A 17,134-nucleotide genomic window follows, 5' to 3' on the forward strand; every position below is an offset into this window, starting at 1 on the left:
AAGGGAGAGAGCAGCCCCCCAGCGACAGTGAAGCCCAGACTCATACAAAGATGCCCTTTGCAATAACAAACATGGGCAGAAATGAAAGCTTTCTCCACCTGTGAGTTTCATCATTGCTGAGAATGAATATTTTGCCTTTTACTAACACCGTCTTTTATAAAAGAGTAATTCTGTGAAGACCAGTCTAGATGCCACATTCCTCTAAGTCCAAATCCATTAATCATGTAGAAGAGACCAACCATTTTCTAAAAACGATTCCTTTAAAAAAGCAAATCCCTCACACCCTTTTAAATCCTCTAATCTTTCTGTGTGCATCTGGGCGCACATGGTACATTTCCATACCATGTTTATCTTCCAAGGAACTCAAGGTGGAGTGCATGGTTCTCCTCCTCCCCATTTCATCCTGACAACAACCCTGTGAGGTAGGATGAGCTAAGAGATGGTGACTGGTCCAAGGTCACCCAGGGAGCTTCAGGGCTGAGTGGGGATTCGAACTCTGCACTCCCAGGGGCTGGTCCAGCACAAAGGTCTCGCCTAAGAGCAGGCTTAGAAAGGATACATTTGGAGGGGCTTTTAGCCGCAGCCTAGAGAGCAGAATGCCTGTGACTAATCCATCCAGTGCATATTTTAACAAGACACTCAAAAACCATTAGAGCTTTAAAAACCTGTGAATCAGAATTTTTTGTTTTGGGGAGGTAAGGAGGTAAGGATGTAAGGATGATTTTCCGTTTGGAAAATCATTCAAGTAGAAAAGCCTAGATACAATTGAAAATGAATGGACTTTCATCCTTTTTAGGAGTTTTTATTGTTTAAATTGCTAAGAGTAATTAGAATCTCGGAGTATAATAGTTCTTGTGGTGATGTGAAGCATTGATTTCCTGAGACTTTGTGACAGGTTTTTGAAACAGTGGATAAATACAATCTTGCACTATAGTTGTCTTTCTCTTTTGTCATCCATGTGCTTCAGCTGATCCTTTGAGAGAGGAAATAAGTATTCAGTAAAATCATTTTAGGTTCGTGTTCATGAAGAATTGTGCAATTAAAACACACACACTTTTCACCATGAAGGCCATTCGGAGGCACATCAAACACATAAACAGAAAAACAGTAAGCTTGGTGAAAACTTGCCAAGATCAGAAGCCTTTCACTTTTCAAAAAATAAATAATTGGGTAGTTGGCAGAGCAATAATCAGGAAAAAGGCCTGTCTGTTTTCTAGTTTAGTCGAATTGTGGTTGGTTTGTAGCTGTGGTTAGTTCAAAGAAACAATGGCTTCAAATTCTAATTTGTTAACTAACCACAGCAAAATGAACCACAATTTCCTGAATTTGGATGTAACAAGAAACTGCAGTTTATTAAAAAGGGAAAAGTGGAAGCTTTCCGTCTCCTCACCTTTCAGGCAACAGTGAAGACAGGAGGGAGGAGCGACAATGTGTTCTCAAGCCATGGTTTTCTGCCATGTGTGTCCACCATACCATAGGGAGAGGGGTACCAGGTGGGGGGAAAGAGTACTTGTTTGGTACTTTTTGACCACACATGCGAAACGCCCCCCCCCCCAGTCTTCTAAAACACAATAATAAATAATAATAAAATATTGTTACATTTATATCCCACCTTTTCTCCAAAGAGCTCAATCTGGCATATCCCCCATCTGGGCAAGGGAATGCCTTCTTCAGCTGCTGTGCCAACGATTATTAGAGGTTTTAGACTCGATTCATTACATCATCTCTGGATTACTGCTCTGGATAGAGTTGCCTTTGAAGAGTGCTCAGAAACTAAAATTGGTCCAGAATGCTGCAAGCTAGTCGTCAAGACAGTTTACATATAAGAATCATGTTGTTTCCTAATTGAAGCAGGTACACTTGCTTTCCATTTGTTTCTGGACAGAATGCAAAGTGCTGGAGATAATCTTTAAAGTTGTTCAATGGGTCCAGGATATCTGAAGGACCAGCATCTTCTGCAGGAACCTGCCTGCCTGTTGATATTGTCAGAGGCCATCCTGTAATGCCCATAGTTGGGACTAGGAAGACCACGTTTGGAGTGACTATTCTCAGACTCCAGAATGCTCCCCTCACACACATGAAGGGAGGTTCAGCCCTCTTCCTCTCTGCTGGCTTCTTTAGACATCAAAACCTTCCCTTTTAGAAGAGCTTGGGGGCCAGAGGTGGTTGCTCATTTTTAAAAGCCATTTTCAATGCTGCAATTAAAGTAGGTTTATTTGTTTCCATCGCTCTTTTAGGGTGGTAGCCAGTGCAAGGATTTCCACTTGTGCAAGAGGACTTTCCCCAGTTTCTTCCCCCTGCACCCCCCCCAGTGCCTTCCCCACATCTGTTCCAAAGGTTTGAGGGAATCCCTAGTACAGATTTAGGGGGACAAAGCTAGAGAAGGGGGGAGTCTGATGTGCAAGCGGAAATCTTTGCACTGACTCAGTGCTACTTTGAATACAACCCTCTGTGTTTATGTCTTCTGTCAGGGATGGAGTCAGACGCAGGTCAGCACGAAAAAAGTTACCGTAACTCTTTATTCAAGGAAGCAGCATGCAACTCAGCAACCCTTCCCAGCAGGTCTTGCCCCTATGGAGAAGTTTCCAGGGCTGAAGGTCCCTGCCCTCCACCCTTTCCAGGGCTCCTCCTCTCCTGGAAGTTTCCCACACAGTCTCAGACTGCATCTGTGCACCTCTGGCCTGCTCTTCTCATTACTCTGCACATTCTCAGAGAACGGGGGGGGGGGGAGCTTGTCGCAGCAGGGGGGGGAGTCTCCCTGGCTTCTTCAGCAGCCTCTTGACCCCTCTTCTGCTTCAACCTCAGAGTCTGAACTGCTCCCTGTCACAGGCTCTCCCGGCTCACAAAACCCTGTTGCTCCTTCGGCACCCAGTCCCTCTTCCCAAGCTTTGACCTCCTCAGTGTCAACTTTTCCCTTTTCTTGTGAGGGATCCTATTCAAAATAAGGGAATGTCCCTTAGAAAAAGGGGAAAGTTAACAGCTATGGCTCTGAGGCTTCCTCCTCTGGGGTCTTCTTTGTTGTATTTATCGTTATCAAACTGTTTTTAAAATTAAGTTTTTATTTTATAGTGTTACCCATCTTCTCCCTGTGAGTAAAGGTGGAGTTGTTTATATTGTTACAAAAGTTGGACGTCACCCCGACTGTCTGCCGAATGGTAGCAAGATTCCAGGGGGGTTTCAGGGGGTCTGTGTTCCTTTGGGGAAATTAGTCACAATGGGGGCTAGTGTCTTAATGATATTTGGTTTACTTTACACATGTAAACAACCTTAAGCCTTCAATGTAAGGGCACACAGCAGCAGCAGCAGCAGCCACCCAAAGCTTATCCGTGGCAGCATCACCAACATCCTTTTTGCTCTGCAACCTATCTTCTTCATCTCCAGGACACACACAAGTGTGGTTCCTTCTTCACCTCCTGACTAGGATTAAAAGCTGGTACACACTTAGGACATTTACCTTGGCTAATTAACTCTTCACATGCTAATTGCTGATGACTCTTGATTCCATTCTCAAGGTCTGATACACAGTCTTTACACATAAACGCTAATTAAACACCTCAAACCTGTTACATAACCCCCTTCTAATATACATACAGACTGTCTTATACAAGTTCTAATGAAATCCTAATATTTACTAAACCTAAACATTTAGCATCATAGATCTATTACAATATAAAAGCAATGAGAAAGAAACGAACAGTCTCTCATCTACAGCTGTGTCATATCAAATCATTGCTTAACTGACATCATCATCCCTCCAGCGCCTCATGCCAGAGGGAACCGATGTGGAGATGCCATGTGCTCTCCCATCATTCCTGATCATTGGCCACACTGTCTGGGACGGGGGGGGGGGGGCGTTGTAGGCCAGAACATCTGGAGGACCACATGTTGGTCATCTCTGCCTTAGCAGAGCTCTTTCCTTACCCTGATGCCCAGGAGCCTTGTCTCTAAGGCAGAGCTGCTAGGGATTGAAGCTAAGATCTGCTGTACATTGCTGCTGAAATCTGGCCCTTTCTGTCTTTCGTTTATTAAGGGGGCAGCTCCTGCCCCCCCCCCCCTTTGTCTAGGCTAGGGTAATGGTTTAACACATGCTGATGTGAAAAGAGTCTGTGCCTTCTATTCATTTAATTGTGAACAATGAAACTATGTTAGGTAGAAAGGTTATAAATCTTTTTAACATGCATTGATCTTGTCTGCTGAGCTGAGAGGCCCAGTTGAATGTTTATACAGTCAGAGATATTTTATCTACATTTTGGTTTGTTCCTGTTGTGTATTGAGTCAAAGGATTTTATATCTGTATTATTATTGTCTGTAATTGAATTAGGGTAAAGTAACTGCCTTTTGGTTCCAGAGGGTACAGCTACTATTGGTTCATTTAAGCTGCTGTATTTGGATCCTCTGTCTTATTGGTTTCCTCCAAAAGGCAGGACTGTGATTGCCTGATATTGTTCCCTCCAAAATGTATCCCTTCTAGCTTGTTCCCTGTCCCTATAAATGTAGCTCTCCCCTCCTCAGGTTTTAGTCTTGTTGCTATTAATAAAGAAGTGTTACTAGAGAACTGTCTCCAGCATATTATGTCAAGAGAGCTGAAATCACAAACCCCACGTCACTACAACTGGCGACGAGGATGGGATCCGGAATGCTGAGGAGCGGTTAAACGCAGCCCTGCCTCAGAGTCTGGATTGTAGCTAAGAACAAGACTCACTGGCCAGCTGAGAAGACGACCCTGCCCACAGGACAATGGAGAGTCCAAGGGTATTGGAGCCCTTCCAGCCATCAGAGCCCCACACGTGGGAAGACTACGTCGAACGCTTCGAGTTCTTCGCAGTGGCTCAAGGGATCACCGATGCCAGCAAAAGAAGGGCCACATTCCTGAGCTACTGTGGGCCTGAGACCTTCAAGCTGGCCATGGCATTGCTTGCCCCAGCGAAGCTAAGTGAGACATCTCTCAAAGATATTCTTGCCTGCCTAACAAGCCATTTAGCGCCTACTGAGACCAAGATGGCCCGGCGGATGGAGTTTCATAAGAGGCAGCAGCGTGCTGGGGAGTCTGTATCTGCATTTCTAGCTGAACTGCAGAAGCTCGCTCAGCACTGCGACTTCCAAGATCTGGAAGAGACTCTCCTGGATCGGTTTGTCGGTGGTCTGAGCAGCAAGAAAGCCAGAAGACGCATCGTGGCTAGAGAAGAGGTTACCCTTGCTTCAGCCTTGAAGGAGGCCACCGCCACGGAGAATTATGAAAGAGAGGAGCTTGATGCCAGTCGCAGGGCCCCTAAGCCACAGATAGAAGTTGCGCATGCCATGGACGAGCTAGAGGCTACTCCGAGCCAGAGCCCAGTCCGTGGGGTCGAGTCAGTGCGTCAGGCCTGCACAGTGCACAAAGATCACCGAGGCAGGTGCCCTGGTTGTGGCGGAAACCATGAGCGGAAGAGTTGTCGTTTCCGGGATGCTATGTGTCGGACGTGCGGAAAGACAGGTCACATCGCCAGGGTCTGTAGATCGGCGGCGTTGGGAGCGACAGGAGCACCTAGACTGGAGCATCGCAGATCGCCCACAGCAAACCATGTTCTAAAGGACTGCCACTACGTAACGGAGATCAACGGGAGGGTCGTGCAGTTTCCAGCGCAAGGCAAGGCACACGTCAAGGTGAAGATTGAGGGTCAGCTGTGCGACATGGAGTTGGACTCCGGATCTGGATTCACTATCGTGTCGGACCAGACCGTGAGGACATTCTTCCCCAGGGGTAAGTTGCCCCCTCTGGAGCCCTTCCCAGCAACTTTGCAGTCATACTCAGCGGGCCGCATCCATGTCATGGGAATGTGTGCCGTGAGAGTACAGTTCCGGGACAAACAGGTGGTACTCAAACTGGTGATTGCGAAGGGCAGTCGCCCCAGTCTCCTGGGCACTGACTGGTTCCCCGCCCTGGGACTGAGTATATCAGGGCTTAATTCAATCCAGACCTGCCCTGAGATGAGCGAGGCATTATGCAAAGAATTTGCTGGTCTCTTTAATGGAAAACTGGGTTGTTATAAAGGGCCCCCAGTTGACTTCGAATTGGACCCTGGGGTGGCCCCAATCCGACTCAAACCAAGGTGAGTGCCATTTGCACTGCAACCCAAGATTGAAGCAGAGCTGGATAAATTGGTCAAGCAGGGAGTTCTCTCACCCATGGACTCCGCTAAGTGGGAGACTCCAATCGTCACGCCCCTTAAAGCAAATGGGGAAGTCAGGATCTGTGCTGATTACAAATGTACTATCAATAAGGCACTCAGGGGAAACTCATACCCCATTCCAGTCGTATCACATCTGTTGGCTAAACTGGCTGGGGGCAAGGTGTTCGCCAAAATTGACCTAGCACAAGCTTACCAACAGCTGCCAGTAACCCCACAATCAGCGGAAGCACAGACTATTGTCACACATAAAGGGGCGTTCAGAGTTAACAGATTACAATTTGGAGTTTGTGTGGCCCCAGGGATTTTTCAAGGGCTCATGGAACGCCTGTTAAGAGGTCTGCCGGGGGTCTTGCCATTTTTTGATGACGTTTTGATTGCTGGAAAAGACCCACAGGAACTGGTTGCGCGTGTCCGTGCAGTGTTGCTCAAGTTCAAGGAGGCGGGGTTGCAACTAAAAAAGGAAAAATGCAGTTTTGGGGTGCCAACTGTGGAATTCTTGGGGTTTAAAATTGATGCATCAGGCATCCACCCCACAGATGCTAAGGTTAAGGCCATCATCGAGGCACCACGACCACAGAACAAGACGGAGTTGCAGTCATTCCTGGGACTTATTAACTTTTATCATTCGTTCTTACCCCAGAAAGCTTCGGTAGCTGAACCATTACATAGACTGTTGCAGAAAAAGAATGTGTGGCGATGGGGGCAGGAGCAGCAGAAGGCTTTTGACTCCTTGCGAGGAATGCTGAGTAGCAAGAGCGTCCTTGCTCATTATGATGAATCGAAGCCGCTGGTCCTGGCATGTGATGCCTCTCAATACGGCCTGGGGGCGGTGCTGAGTCATAGGGAACCGGATGGGTCGGAAAAGCCCATCTCTTTCTATTCCCGTACGTTGTCGCCCACGGAGCGCAACTATGCTCAAATTGACAAAGAGGCGCTTGCAATTGTGGCAGGAATCAAAAAGTTCCATGATTATGTGTACGGTCGCCATTTCTCCATTGAAATGGACCACAAACCACTGTTGGGGTTGTTCAACCCGAACAAACAAACGCCACAAATTCTCTCCCCCAGAATGTTGTGTTGGTCTATATTCCTGAACGGGTTCCAGTACACCTTGACCCATGTGCCGGGGAAACGGTTGTGCCACGCTGATGCGCTGAGTCGATTGCCCCTTCCTGGCGGGAGCAATGAGGATCCTGCTCCAGCGGAGCACATAATGATGCTGGAAACACTTCCGGGGGCTCCTGTAACGGCTACTGATATTGCTGAGAAAACGAAGAAAGATGCTGTTCTCTCCCGTGTGCTCACTTGGGTGGGGAGGGGGTGGCCAGGTGGTCCGCATGAAGACAAATTCAGGCCTTATGCGACAAGGCAGCACGAGTTATCCATGCATAAGGGTTGTCTCCTGTGGGGAGATAGGGTGATCATCCCAGCACCACTGAGAAACAGGGTTCTTGAGACGCTTCACATGGGACACCCGGGAATGGTCAGGATGAAGTCGCTAGCCCGATGTTATGTGTGGTGGCCTGGAATGGACCAGAACATAGAACAATGGGTACGAACATGCAAGGCATGCCAAGAGGTGCGGCCAGAAGTGGCCAGAGCACCAGTTCACTGGTGGGAGCAGTCCAGATCTCCCTGGAGCCGGCTGCACTTAGATTTTGCTGGGCCATTCCAGGGGAAGGTCTTTTTGGTTATCGTCGATGCATATTCCAAATGGTTAGAAGTGGCGATGGTCCCTAGCATGGCATCAGCTGCCGTAATCAAGGTGTTGAGGCAGCTGTTTGCAACCCATGGGTTACCTGAGACCATTGTATCAGATAATGGGGCAGCTTTTGTATCCCAGGAATTCAGGGCATTCTTGGCTGATAACTTCATAAGGGGGGTCACATCCGCGCCCTTTCACCCATCCTTCAATGGGCAGGCGGAGCGCATGGTAAGAACAGCCAAAGAATCCATTGCGCGCTTAATGGAGGGTAACTGGTCAGCTCGCATCGCACGAATGTTATTTTTGCAGCATGCGACGCCGTGTACTGCGACGGGCAAGTCGCCAGCTGAGCTGCTCTTGGGTAGAAGATTGGTAACGGTGTTGGATTATGTCCACCCGGATAAAATGCCAAACCGTAATTCAAGAGCAAACCCCCAGGCTGAGACTGACACAACAAGGTATTTTGCCCCTGAAGATCTGGTCTGGGTGAGGAACTATTCACGAGGTTCGCGGTGGGTGGCTGGTGTGGTCACCCGGGCTAGTGGACCTGTGTCCTATTATGTGACCTTGGAAAATGGGCAAGTTTGGAAGAGACATATAGATCAGCTGAGGCGCCGGGCGCTCAGCAGGGAGGAGTCTGATAATTCATCCCTGGCTAACGACGCAGAGCTGCAAGACCAGAGTGAAAATGGCCCAGAGGTGCAATCACCAGGGGCTTCAGCAAATGAACCAGGGTCTGCTAGTCCTCAGGATGACGAGGTACAGGTAGGGGACCCTGAGATGTCTGGGACTCCATCTGTTCCTGACGAAACCCCTATAGCAGCCCCCCTACCACAGGTGACACCCAATCCAGAACCGGCAACACCTGTTGTCAGGAGATCAAGTAGAAGTTGTAGGACCCCACAGTACCTGAGAGATTACGTCTGCTGTGCTCACAAGGGGGGGAGGGGTGTTGTGTATTGAGTCAAAGGATTTTATATCTGTATTATTATTGTCTGTAATTGAATTAGGGTAAAGTAACTGCCTTTTGGTTCCAGAGGGTACAGCTACTATTGGTTCATTTAAGCTGCTGTATTTGGATCCTCTGTCTTATTGGTTTCCTCCAAAAGGCAGGACTGTGATTGCCTGATATTGTTCCCTCCAAAATGTATCCCTTCTAGCTAGTTCCCTGTCCCTATAAATGTAGCTCTCCCCTCCTCAGGTTTTAGTCTTGTTGCTTTTAATAAAGAAGTGTTACTAGAGAACTGTCTCCAGCATATTATGTCAAGAGAGCTGAAATCACAAACCCCACGTCACAACAGTTCCAGTTGCCTTAAAGGAATCTTGCAATTTCTGTGTGAGTTCTACTCTGTGCGTTTTAGCTATTTATTAGTTACCTGTATTGCATATTACATAAGAGCTTTCGTAATTGTCCAAGTAAACTTCCGGGCGGAAAATGACTACCGTATTGGCCCAAATATAAGCCGCACCCACAAATAAGACGCACGTTTAAAATTCAAGGCTTATTTGCGAGTACGGCCCACCTGGTACTACAGCCCTGTGCCGGTGCTCAGCGCCCTGCTCCCCAAGCCAGCGCCGGCACTCAGTTTTGAGCGCACTGTGCACCTGCCTCCTGGCACTACTGCCTCCCAGCACTCCCCCCCCCCCCACCAAGCCAGCACTGGGGGAGGCTTGGGAGTGGTGGGTGGGCTGCACGCCGTCACCCTGCACTCCCAGGCTGCTTCCGGGGGGGCATAGAGTCACAAATATAAGCCACACTTTAACTTTTCATGGCCCAATTTTGGGGGAGAATGTATGGCTTATATTTGGGCCAATACGGTAAATAAATTACAGGAACTTAAGGGTTAAAGTACAGGGACGTGGGTGGCGCTGTGTTCTAAACCACAGAGCCTCTTGAAGGCTCCTTCCCTGAGACGGGGTGAGCTCCCGTTACTCGGTCCCAGCTCCTGCCCACCTAGCAGTTCGAAAGCAGGCCAAAAAGTGTGAGTAGATGAATAGGTACTGCTCCGGTGGGAAGGTAAACGGCATTTCCGTGCACTCCTCTGGTTGGCCAGAAGCAGCTTAGTCATGCTGGCCACATGTCTGCGGACAAACACCGGCTCCCTCAGCCTGTAAAGCCAGATGAGCGCCGCAACTCCAGAGTCGTCTGCAACTGGACGTAACTGTCAGGACGTAACTCCTTTTTAAGGGTTAAAGTACATTCTGGTAAGAGAATATGCTTGTGACTGTAATTCTTCCAAATGTTGCTGCTTGACAGATGGCTTGGTCTTGGTTCTCTGACTTTAAGCTTTATTGGTTCCGATGTTGCCTTTTCTATGTGCAATGGATTCCACTACTTCCTACTCAATTGGTTCCGTGCTCAGGCTGATTTCAGCTCAAGTTCTCTTTCCCCTTCTGAAATCTATTTCGTTTACTGCCCTTCATTTCAATGTGAAATCATGTAGGTTGCACAGAACAATGTTTATCCTTCCCTCTTTCTCCTGCTTGCAATAACTTCGGCCAAAATCTATTTTCCTTTGTCAAATATAAAATCTTTGACACTCCATTGTTAAAGCAAATGGATGAAGTCCATTTCTCTCCCCTCACCCTCATTGCCACCATTCTCCCCTACTGTCAGTGTTAAGTATAGAATACCCAGGGCAAAATTTGCAAGTGACAAAGGCTGCTTTTCCTTCGGAAGAGCAGCTTTGTGAGGGAGAAATTTGGAGCAGGGCAGCGGGGTGCTTGCTTTGCCTCCCAGTTTAGGTTTTTCCACCAAGATGTTGCCAGTGTGGCAATCTTTGGAGGAAAAAATGAGATATGAAAGCATGAACACAAACGGAGAAAGTTGCAAAAGTTTTATAGGAATGACTTACTCCCACATAGAGATGAGTTTGATGTGGTAAATGACTCTCTTCCTGAAGGTAATATTTCCTGGCTTCTCTGTAGGAGTGTTGCACCGTCACCATATGCAAAGATTAATTATACTGATGAGGTATGACTTAGGTGTGATTACTAACACAAACAGCAGAGTTTTGAGGCCTGCTTGGGGACGGGGTGAAACAGCTTTTCAATGGAAGTTTCATGGGGAAACAGATGGCAGAGAAAGGTTTCTGCAACCGTTTCTATTCCCTGCTCCAGTTTGCAAGGTTAACTTTGCACATGGCTGTGTTGTTGTGTTTATTTTATCAATCATCCACAATGCTATACTAGGTCTTTTAGGTCTCCTGTATTCCTTTGCCATAGCTTTAGAAATACTTTGGAAAAAACTGATCTCTTTGTGTGAGCGCCACAGAAGTTGCTGAAGCTTCTTTGTTCTTCCATATCACCCAACTATCTACCAAGATGAGCTAAAGCACTCTGGAGGAATTTTATGAGGGGTCTGTACCCAGCAAGCCATGCAAAAACTCCATGTGACCTGCTTGCTCAGACAGGCAGCCCAGTTTGAATGTACATATATTGGCTTAATGCTGCCCTACTATGCTCCTGTCTCAACACACTGCAATTAAATGCCATGTGGATTAATGAAATGGTTTCCTTTATATCCAACTCAAACAAGAAACTGTGATTACCAGGATTTGGTGATGGCTGACAGGGGTGTGGGACTGATTTGTCCAAATCCCAAATCAAATTGGGCCATTTTTCAACAATCTGTGCTGAATTTGGATTGGGTCAAGACAACTACAAAATGTTGCAACACAGGTTGGGTGGACCCAAATCAGGTTGTAGTGATTTATCCAACCCAGAACTAAAAAGCAGCCTCTCTGAAGCCAGATGGGCTTTCTCCAAAGTGTTGCCATTATTAATTACATATAAGCGGAATGCAAAGGGAAGGAGGTGGAATAGACTTTGCTGACTGAGAGCTCTAGCTTCCAATCCGGGGCTAGAATTTCACCCAAGACTCCAATCACAGTGCTTTTTTTGGCAGGGGGTGGATGGTGCAATCTTAAAATGCAGCAAGCTTACCCTGATTGCCTGGTTCTGAGAGCATTCTGCAAGGATATGGTCACTGCTGCTGCTTATGAAGTCAGCATTCACAGCGCTTGAAGCGGATTGGCTGTGGGCACAAGTCAGAAATGTCCTTCTTCATGCAAATAGCTTGTATTGATTTGCTTGATGTTACTAATCACAAGGCAAGGAGGAGAAACAGAGTCCTGAAGGGCTTTGCTGCCCTCTTCAAAGGCTATTCTTTTTCAATAGGAGTTGGTGGATTCTTTTTCCTCCAGAGCTATAGAGGGCATGCCATAGGGTAGGGCTGCCATATTTCAAACAGTGAAAATCCAGTCAGAAAAGCTATTGGGCTTTTTTTTTTTTTTTTTTTTTTTTGCAAAGTTCTTGAGCTTGGGGGGGGGGCAAAGTCGTTGAGCTAAAAAAGCTGTTTTTGAGCTATTTTTATGGGGAAACAGCAATGTTGACAGGGGCTGCCAAACAACTGGATTATCCTGGACATTTTTGCCAATTTCCGCCCGGACACTGCTGCCGACTGCAGGATTCTAGTTGTATGGCAAGCCTACCATAGTGATGCAAACACCAAGAAGGCGGAGGAAGAGCATAGAGTGAATGGTTATAGCATAGGAGTGGGGGGGGGGAGCTTTGGGTAAGCACTGTGGGCTTGGGGGGCACTGGCCCAGTTGTCCTTGGCAAGCAGCCTACTCTGCCTGCATTGGAAGAAGCCAAGATCCCAGGCGGCACTGGAAGTGAATAAGGTGTGCTGGGAAGGGAGGGGGAAAGAGCACCCAGACATAACCAAATGCTCAGGGCTTGAGGTGCTGCTGTGGATCAAGATGTAATTGCTTCATTTCTGCAAGCTTTGTGGAGGCTCTTCAGTGTGGCTCAAGGTCTGCCTGTTGCTACTATCACATGGTAACATTCCAGTGATAGAAAAAGCAATGGGAGGACTTAATCTGTGCTGCAAAGGACGCAGCCCGCCCGCCCCCTAGGCCTTCGAAGGCCCAATACACGTGTGTTTGATTTTAGTTTCAGTAGGCCTTATCAGTCTAGCTGGAAATCTTGCCTCAGGGCTGGTTTTTACATTTCTTGTTCTTGGAAATGCTCACTAAGCAGCACACCAGGCCGTGCCCTACAGGGTTGCAATTCAAAGCGCAGTGGGATGTTCAGGGCTTCGCCCAAGACATTTTGTCGCCTAAGGCAGACTACTCAGGTTCTGCCCCCTCTTCCTCCTGACTGCACAGGCACACGTTTCCATCGTAAACACTGAAGAACATGAAATAAAAGGGAGGGAACCAAATGTATGCCTTATGGGTGACACGGGGATTCTAACCTGCAGCTTTGATTTGCACATATGGGAAATGGAATGAAGGAATATGCATTACCCTCAGCTGTAGCTATGCAGAAATAGAAAGAAAAGGTTTGTCACTGCCAACACATTTCCCATACATTCTGGTGCTACAGAAGAAACCCAAGATAAGCCCCAAGGTGTCATGCGCCCTGATTTCTTACTTTTGAGAAACACTTCATAAGAATATAAGATGAATATGGATCAGGTCAAATGCCCATCTAGGCTTGCCCTCTGTTCTCACAGTGGCCAACCAGGTGCCTATGGGAACCCTGCAAGGACCAACGGAGGGCAGCAGCACCCTCTCCACCTGGGATTCCCAAAATCTGGCATTCAGAGGTGTCCTGCCTCCAGTGGGGGAGGCAGAATATAGCCTTATCCTCTGTGGATTTGTCTAATAATCCTTTAAAGACATCCAAGTTGGTGGCCACCACAACCTCTTTGGGGAGCAATTTCCATAGTTTAATTACGCACTGTGTGAAAAGGGACTTTCATTTGTCCTGAATCTTCATATATCAAGCCACAACCCAGTAACCCCTGTGCATTGCAAAAGGTTCCCAGAGTCCTCCAAAGAAGATCAACAGCTAGGCTGAACGTGCCTGGCCTGCAGGTCCAAGTAAGCACCCCAAAATAAACCCACAAAGATCATCATTGAATTATAGAATCATAGAATTGTGGAGTTGGAAGGGACCAATGGCAGAAATTTGCCTGCAGCCCAGAAATGGTGAGGAGGAGCTAGGTGCTTAATCCTTTGCTGATTCTCCCTTGCAAATGCCCCACCCATTTTTAATCCACTCTTTCTCCCCCAGGCCAGGCTCTAAGAGAAGAAACAGGCTCTGCTCATTCTCCTCTCCCCCAAATGTCCCTCCAACTGCTCTTGCAGTCATGTTGCCTCAACAAATACCAAAGCAGGAGAGCATTCTGACCTCACTGAGAACAAGCTTCTGTGAGCCACAGTATTTAGTGTGTAATACTATTATGCTCAAGCTGCAGCAGTGCCATCTTCCCCTGCAACCTTCCTTGAATTGTGCCCAATATAGGGAAGCAAATTCCACTGAATTAACTTATTTCTCACTGATATATGCAACCGAGAGGGAAAGGGCATAACTCAGTGGGTACAGCACGTGCTTTTGATGTAAAATATCCCATGTTCCATCCCCAGCAACTCCGTAGAGGGCTGAAAGCCTGGAGACCAATATTGGGCTAAATCCGCCTTTAAAAAAAAAAAAAAACACCTTTTTTGTACATGAATATTTATTGAATTTTATAACAAATAATGATACAAATCTCATTCATCATGTTATTTACAATTATTCTCCCTCCCATCCTCTGGACTTCCCTCAACTCCCCCTCTGCTGAGTTACAGTGGTGCCCTGCAAGACGAACGCCTCGCAAGACGGAAAACTCGCTAGACAAAAGGGTTTTCCGTTTTGGAGGCGCTTCGCTAAACGAATTTCTCTATGGGGTTGCTTCGCAAGACGAAAAAATCTTGCGAGTTCCCGCGGGGTTTTTTTGCTCCCCCCCCTTTCCTAAGCCGCTAAGCCGCTTATCAGCTGTTCCGCTGATAAGCTGCTTAACAGCTGATCGCTAAAAGCCACTAGACCACTAATAGCGCTAATCCGCTAAGCTGTCAATGGGCTTGCTTTGCAAGACGAAAAAAACGCTAGACAAAGAGAATCGCGGAACGGATTCTTTTCGTCTTGCGAGGCACCACTGTATTTAGTTTTATTTATTGTATCCTGCTTTTCCTACACAAAAATAAAATCCCTTATCATTTCTCTGAAATATCTGTTACTCAAATGAAATTGTGAACATTTATTCAAATCCTGCCAGTGAATCCGGTCCATTCTGTTGTTTCTGAGCCAGTGTGGTGTAGTGGTTAAGAGCGGTGGACTCGTAATCTGGGGAACCGGGTTCGCGTCTCCGCTCCTTCATATGCAGCTGCTCTTGGGCCAGTCATACTTCTCTGAAGTCTCTCAGCCCCACTCACCTCACAGAGTGTTTCTTGTGGGGGAGGAAGGGAAAGGAGAATGTTAGCTGCTTTGAGACTCCTTAGGGTAGCGATAAAGCGGGATATCAAATCCAAATTCTTCTTCTTCTTTCTGCAAATAAAGTATAAATGGTTCCCAGACACTTTTGAAGTCCTTTTTGTTCTTCTCTCATAGTTTATCTGTTAGCTTAGCCAATTCTGCATTTATTCTGCAAGGAATAAATCCGCCTTTTGTGACCTGGTGCCACCCAGAGTCCTTGGGCTGCAACTCCCATCATCCCTGGCTGGGGGCATCAGGTTGGGAATGAGTGAGTGAGCAAGGGGGTTCAATAGCCTTGACTCCACAGAAGGCCACTTCCAGTGTTCCTAAAGCAAACACTTTCACCTATTTACTCCTTCTAGCTGTGGCGCTAAGAGACGGTGGCATGCTTGATTGAGCTTGGTTGAGCTTGGTCGTCCTTCTCCCAAGTCCAATGTCACAATCACTAGACCACAGCATGCAAGGGCATCTAATCTCACTGCTGGGGCTCTGATAGCCAAGAAAAATATAACAAGCCAGCCTCAGTTAGTGGTGTTGCAAAGGGAATATGTGTCTCACTGAGGAAGGAATCATCCACATGGCGGGAGATTTTCAGATTCAGGGTCCAAAAGTGAATCTTCCCGACAGCCTAATGAAGCTGTCAAGAATCCTTTCTTTCCCTGAGGTGACAGATACCATTCCTGCTGCTTTCTTACAGCTTGCTAATCCTGCAAGAAGCACTACTTTCATTGCACTACTTGTCTGAGAATAGCTGTGGAATACTGAACATAGGTAGACAAGGTCCCTGTAATGAAAATGAAGCAATCCATCCATGCAACAAGCTTGTTCTGCGAGCTCAGAGAAATGGTGTTTACTTCCATGAAAAAGACATTTTAATCAAGTGTCTGATAGCCAGGATATTTTGCATCTCCTGTTTTATTTCCTATAGATCTGTCTGAAGTTTCATTTTTGAAGCCATACATTGCAGATATGATAATTTTTTACCTTAAACACACTCTTTGAAAGTGAAAACTAGCAAATGTAAAATGATATCAGCTTCACACTTCTCTGCGCACCTCGGCACATCAAAAATAAGCTTCAGAGCTAAATTGTGCTCTGGTGCATGGAAATAAAAGCTCAATGCATCATTAATTCAAATTACAACAGCTAACTACAATCTACCCACAGGCAAATATAAGCATAGGTCTGGAACTGAGAGCAGATCTGCACCAGGCATTCAAAGTACAGCTGGGGTGGGGATTTCAGTTCCCAGGATTCTTTGGGGCGAGTCCTGTGCTTTAAAGGTATGGTGTGGATCCTGTGCACTCCGTCCCCTGCTGCTTTGTGCCTGAGCAGCTTCTTGCCAATTTTGCAGGGATCAGACGGCCCAAGGGATGAAGAGGCTCTCACTGGGACCTTTAAAGTGCAGAGCAGATCTCCAGGTGTTTTTGACTTCAGCTCTGATTATCCCTGACCATTGGCCATGCTGGTCGAGGCGGATGGAAGTTGGAGTCCAAACATCTGGAAAAGGTACCAGATTGGAGAAGGATGCTTTAAAGTTTCCAACTCTGCCCTGCACTCTTTGTCTGAGCTGCGGTCAATACCTGTTTGCTTCCAGATTGCCCCCTGGATCCAGATAATCTATGCAAACCACCTTCTTCACACAAAGAGAAGGCAACAAATGCCTGGCTCTGGTTTGTTTCCCAGTTTGCATAATTCCTAAACACTTTTAGGGAGCAGTGTGGTGTAGTGGTTAAAAGTGGTGGACTCGTAATCTGGTGAACCGGGTTCGCTTCCCCGCTCCTCCACATGCAGCTGCTGGGTGACCTTGGGCCAGTCACACTTCTCTGAAGTCTCTCAGCCCCACTCACCACACAGAGTGTTTGTTGTGGGCGAGGAAGGGAAAGGAGAATGTGAGCCACTTTGAGACTCCTTAGGGTAGTGATAAAGCGGGATATCAAATCCAAAGGCCTTT

The 17,134-nt window shown here is 47.0% G+C and overlaps 1 protein-coding gene across 1 annotated transcript in view; it reads left to right on the forward strand.

The window, feature by feature from the left end:
* Positions 1-17,134, forward strand: part of CNTNAP2 (contactin associated protein 2) — a 1,010,375-nt gene that overhangs the window by 835,652 nt on the left and 157,589 nt on the right. The window lies entirely within an intron of this gene.

This window comes from Podarcis erhardii (genome assembly GCF_964252035.2).
Source record: "Podarcis erhardii genome assembly, chromosome: 12".
In the NCBI taxonomy this organism is placed as follows: Eukaryota; Metazoa; Chordata; class Lepidosauria; order Squamata; family Lacertidae; genus Podarcis; species Podarcis erhardii.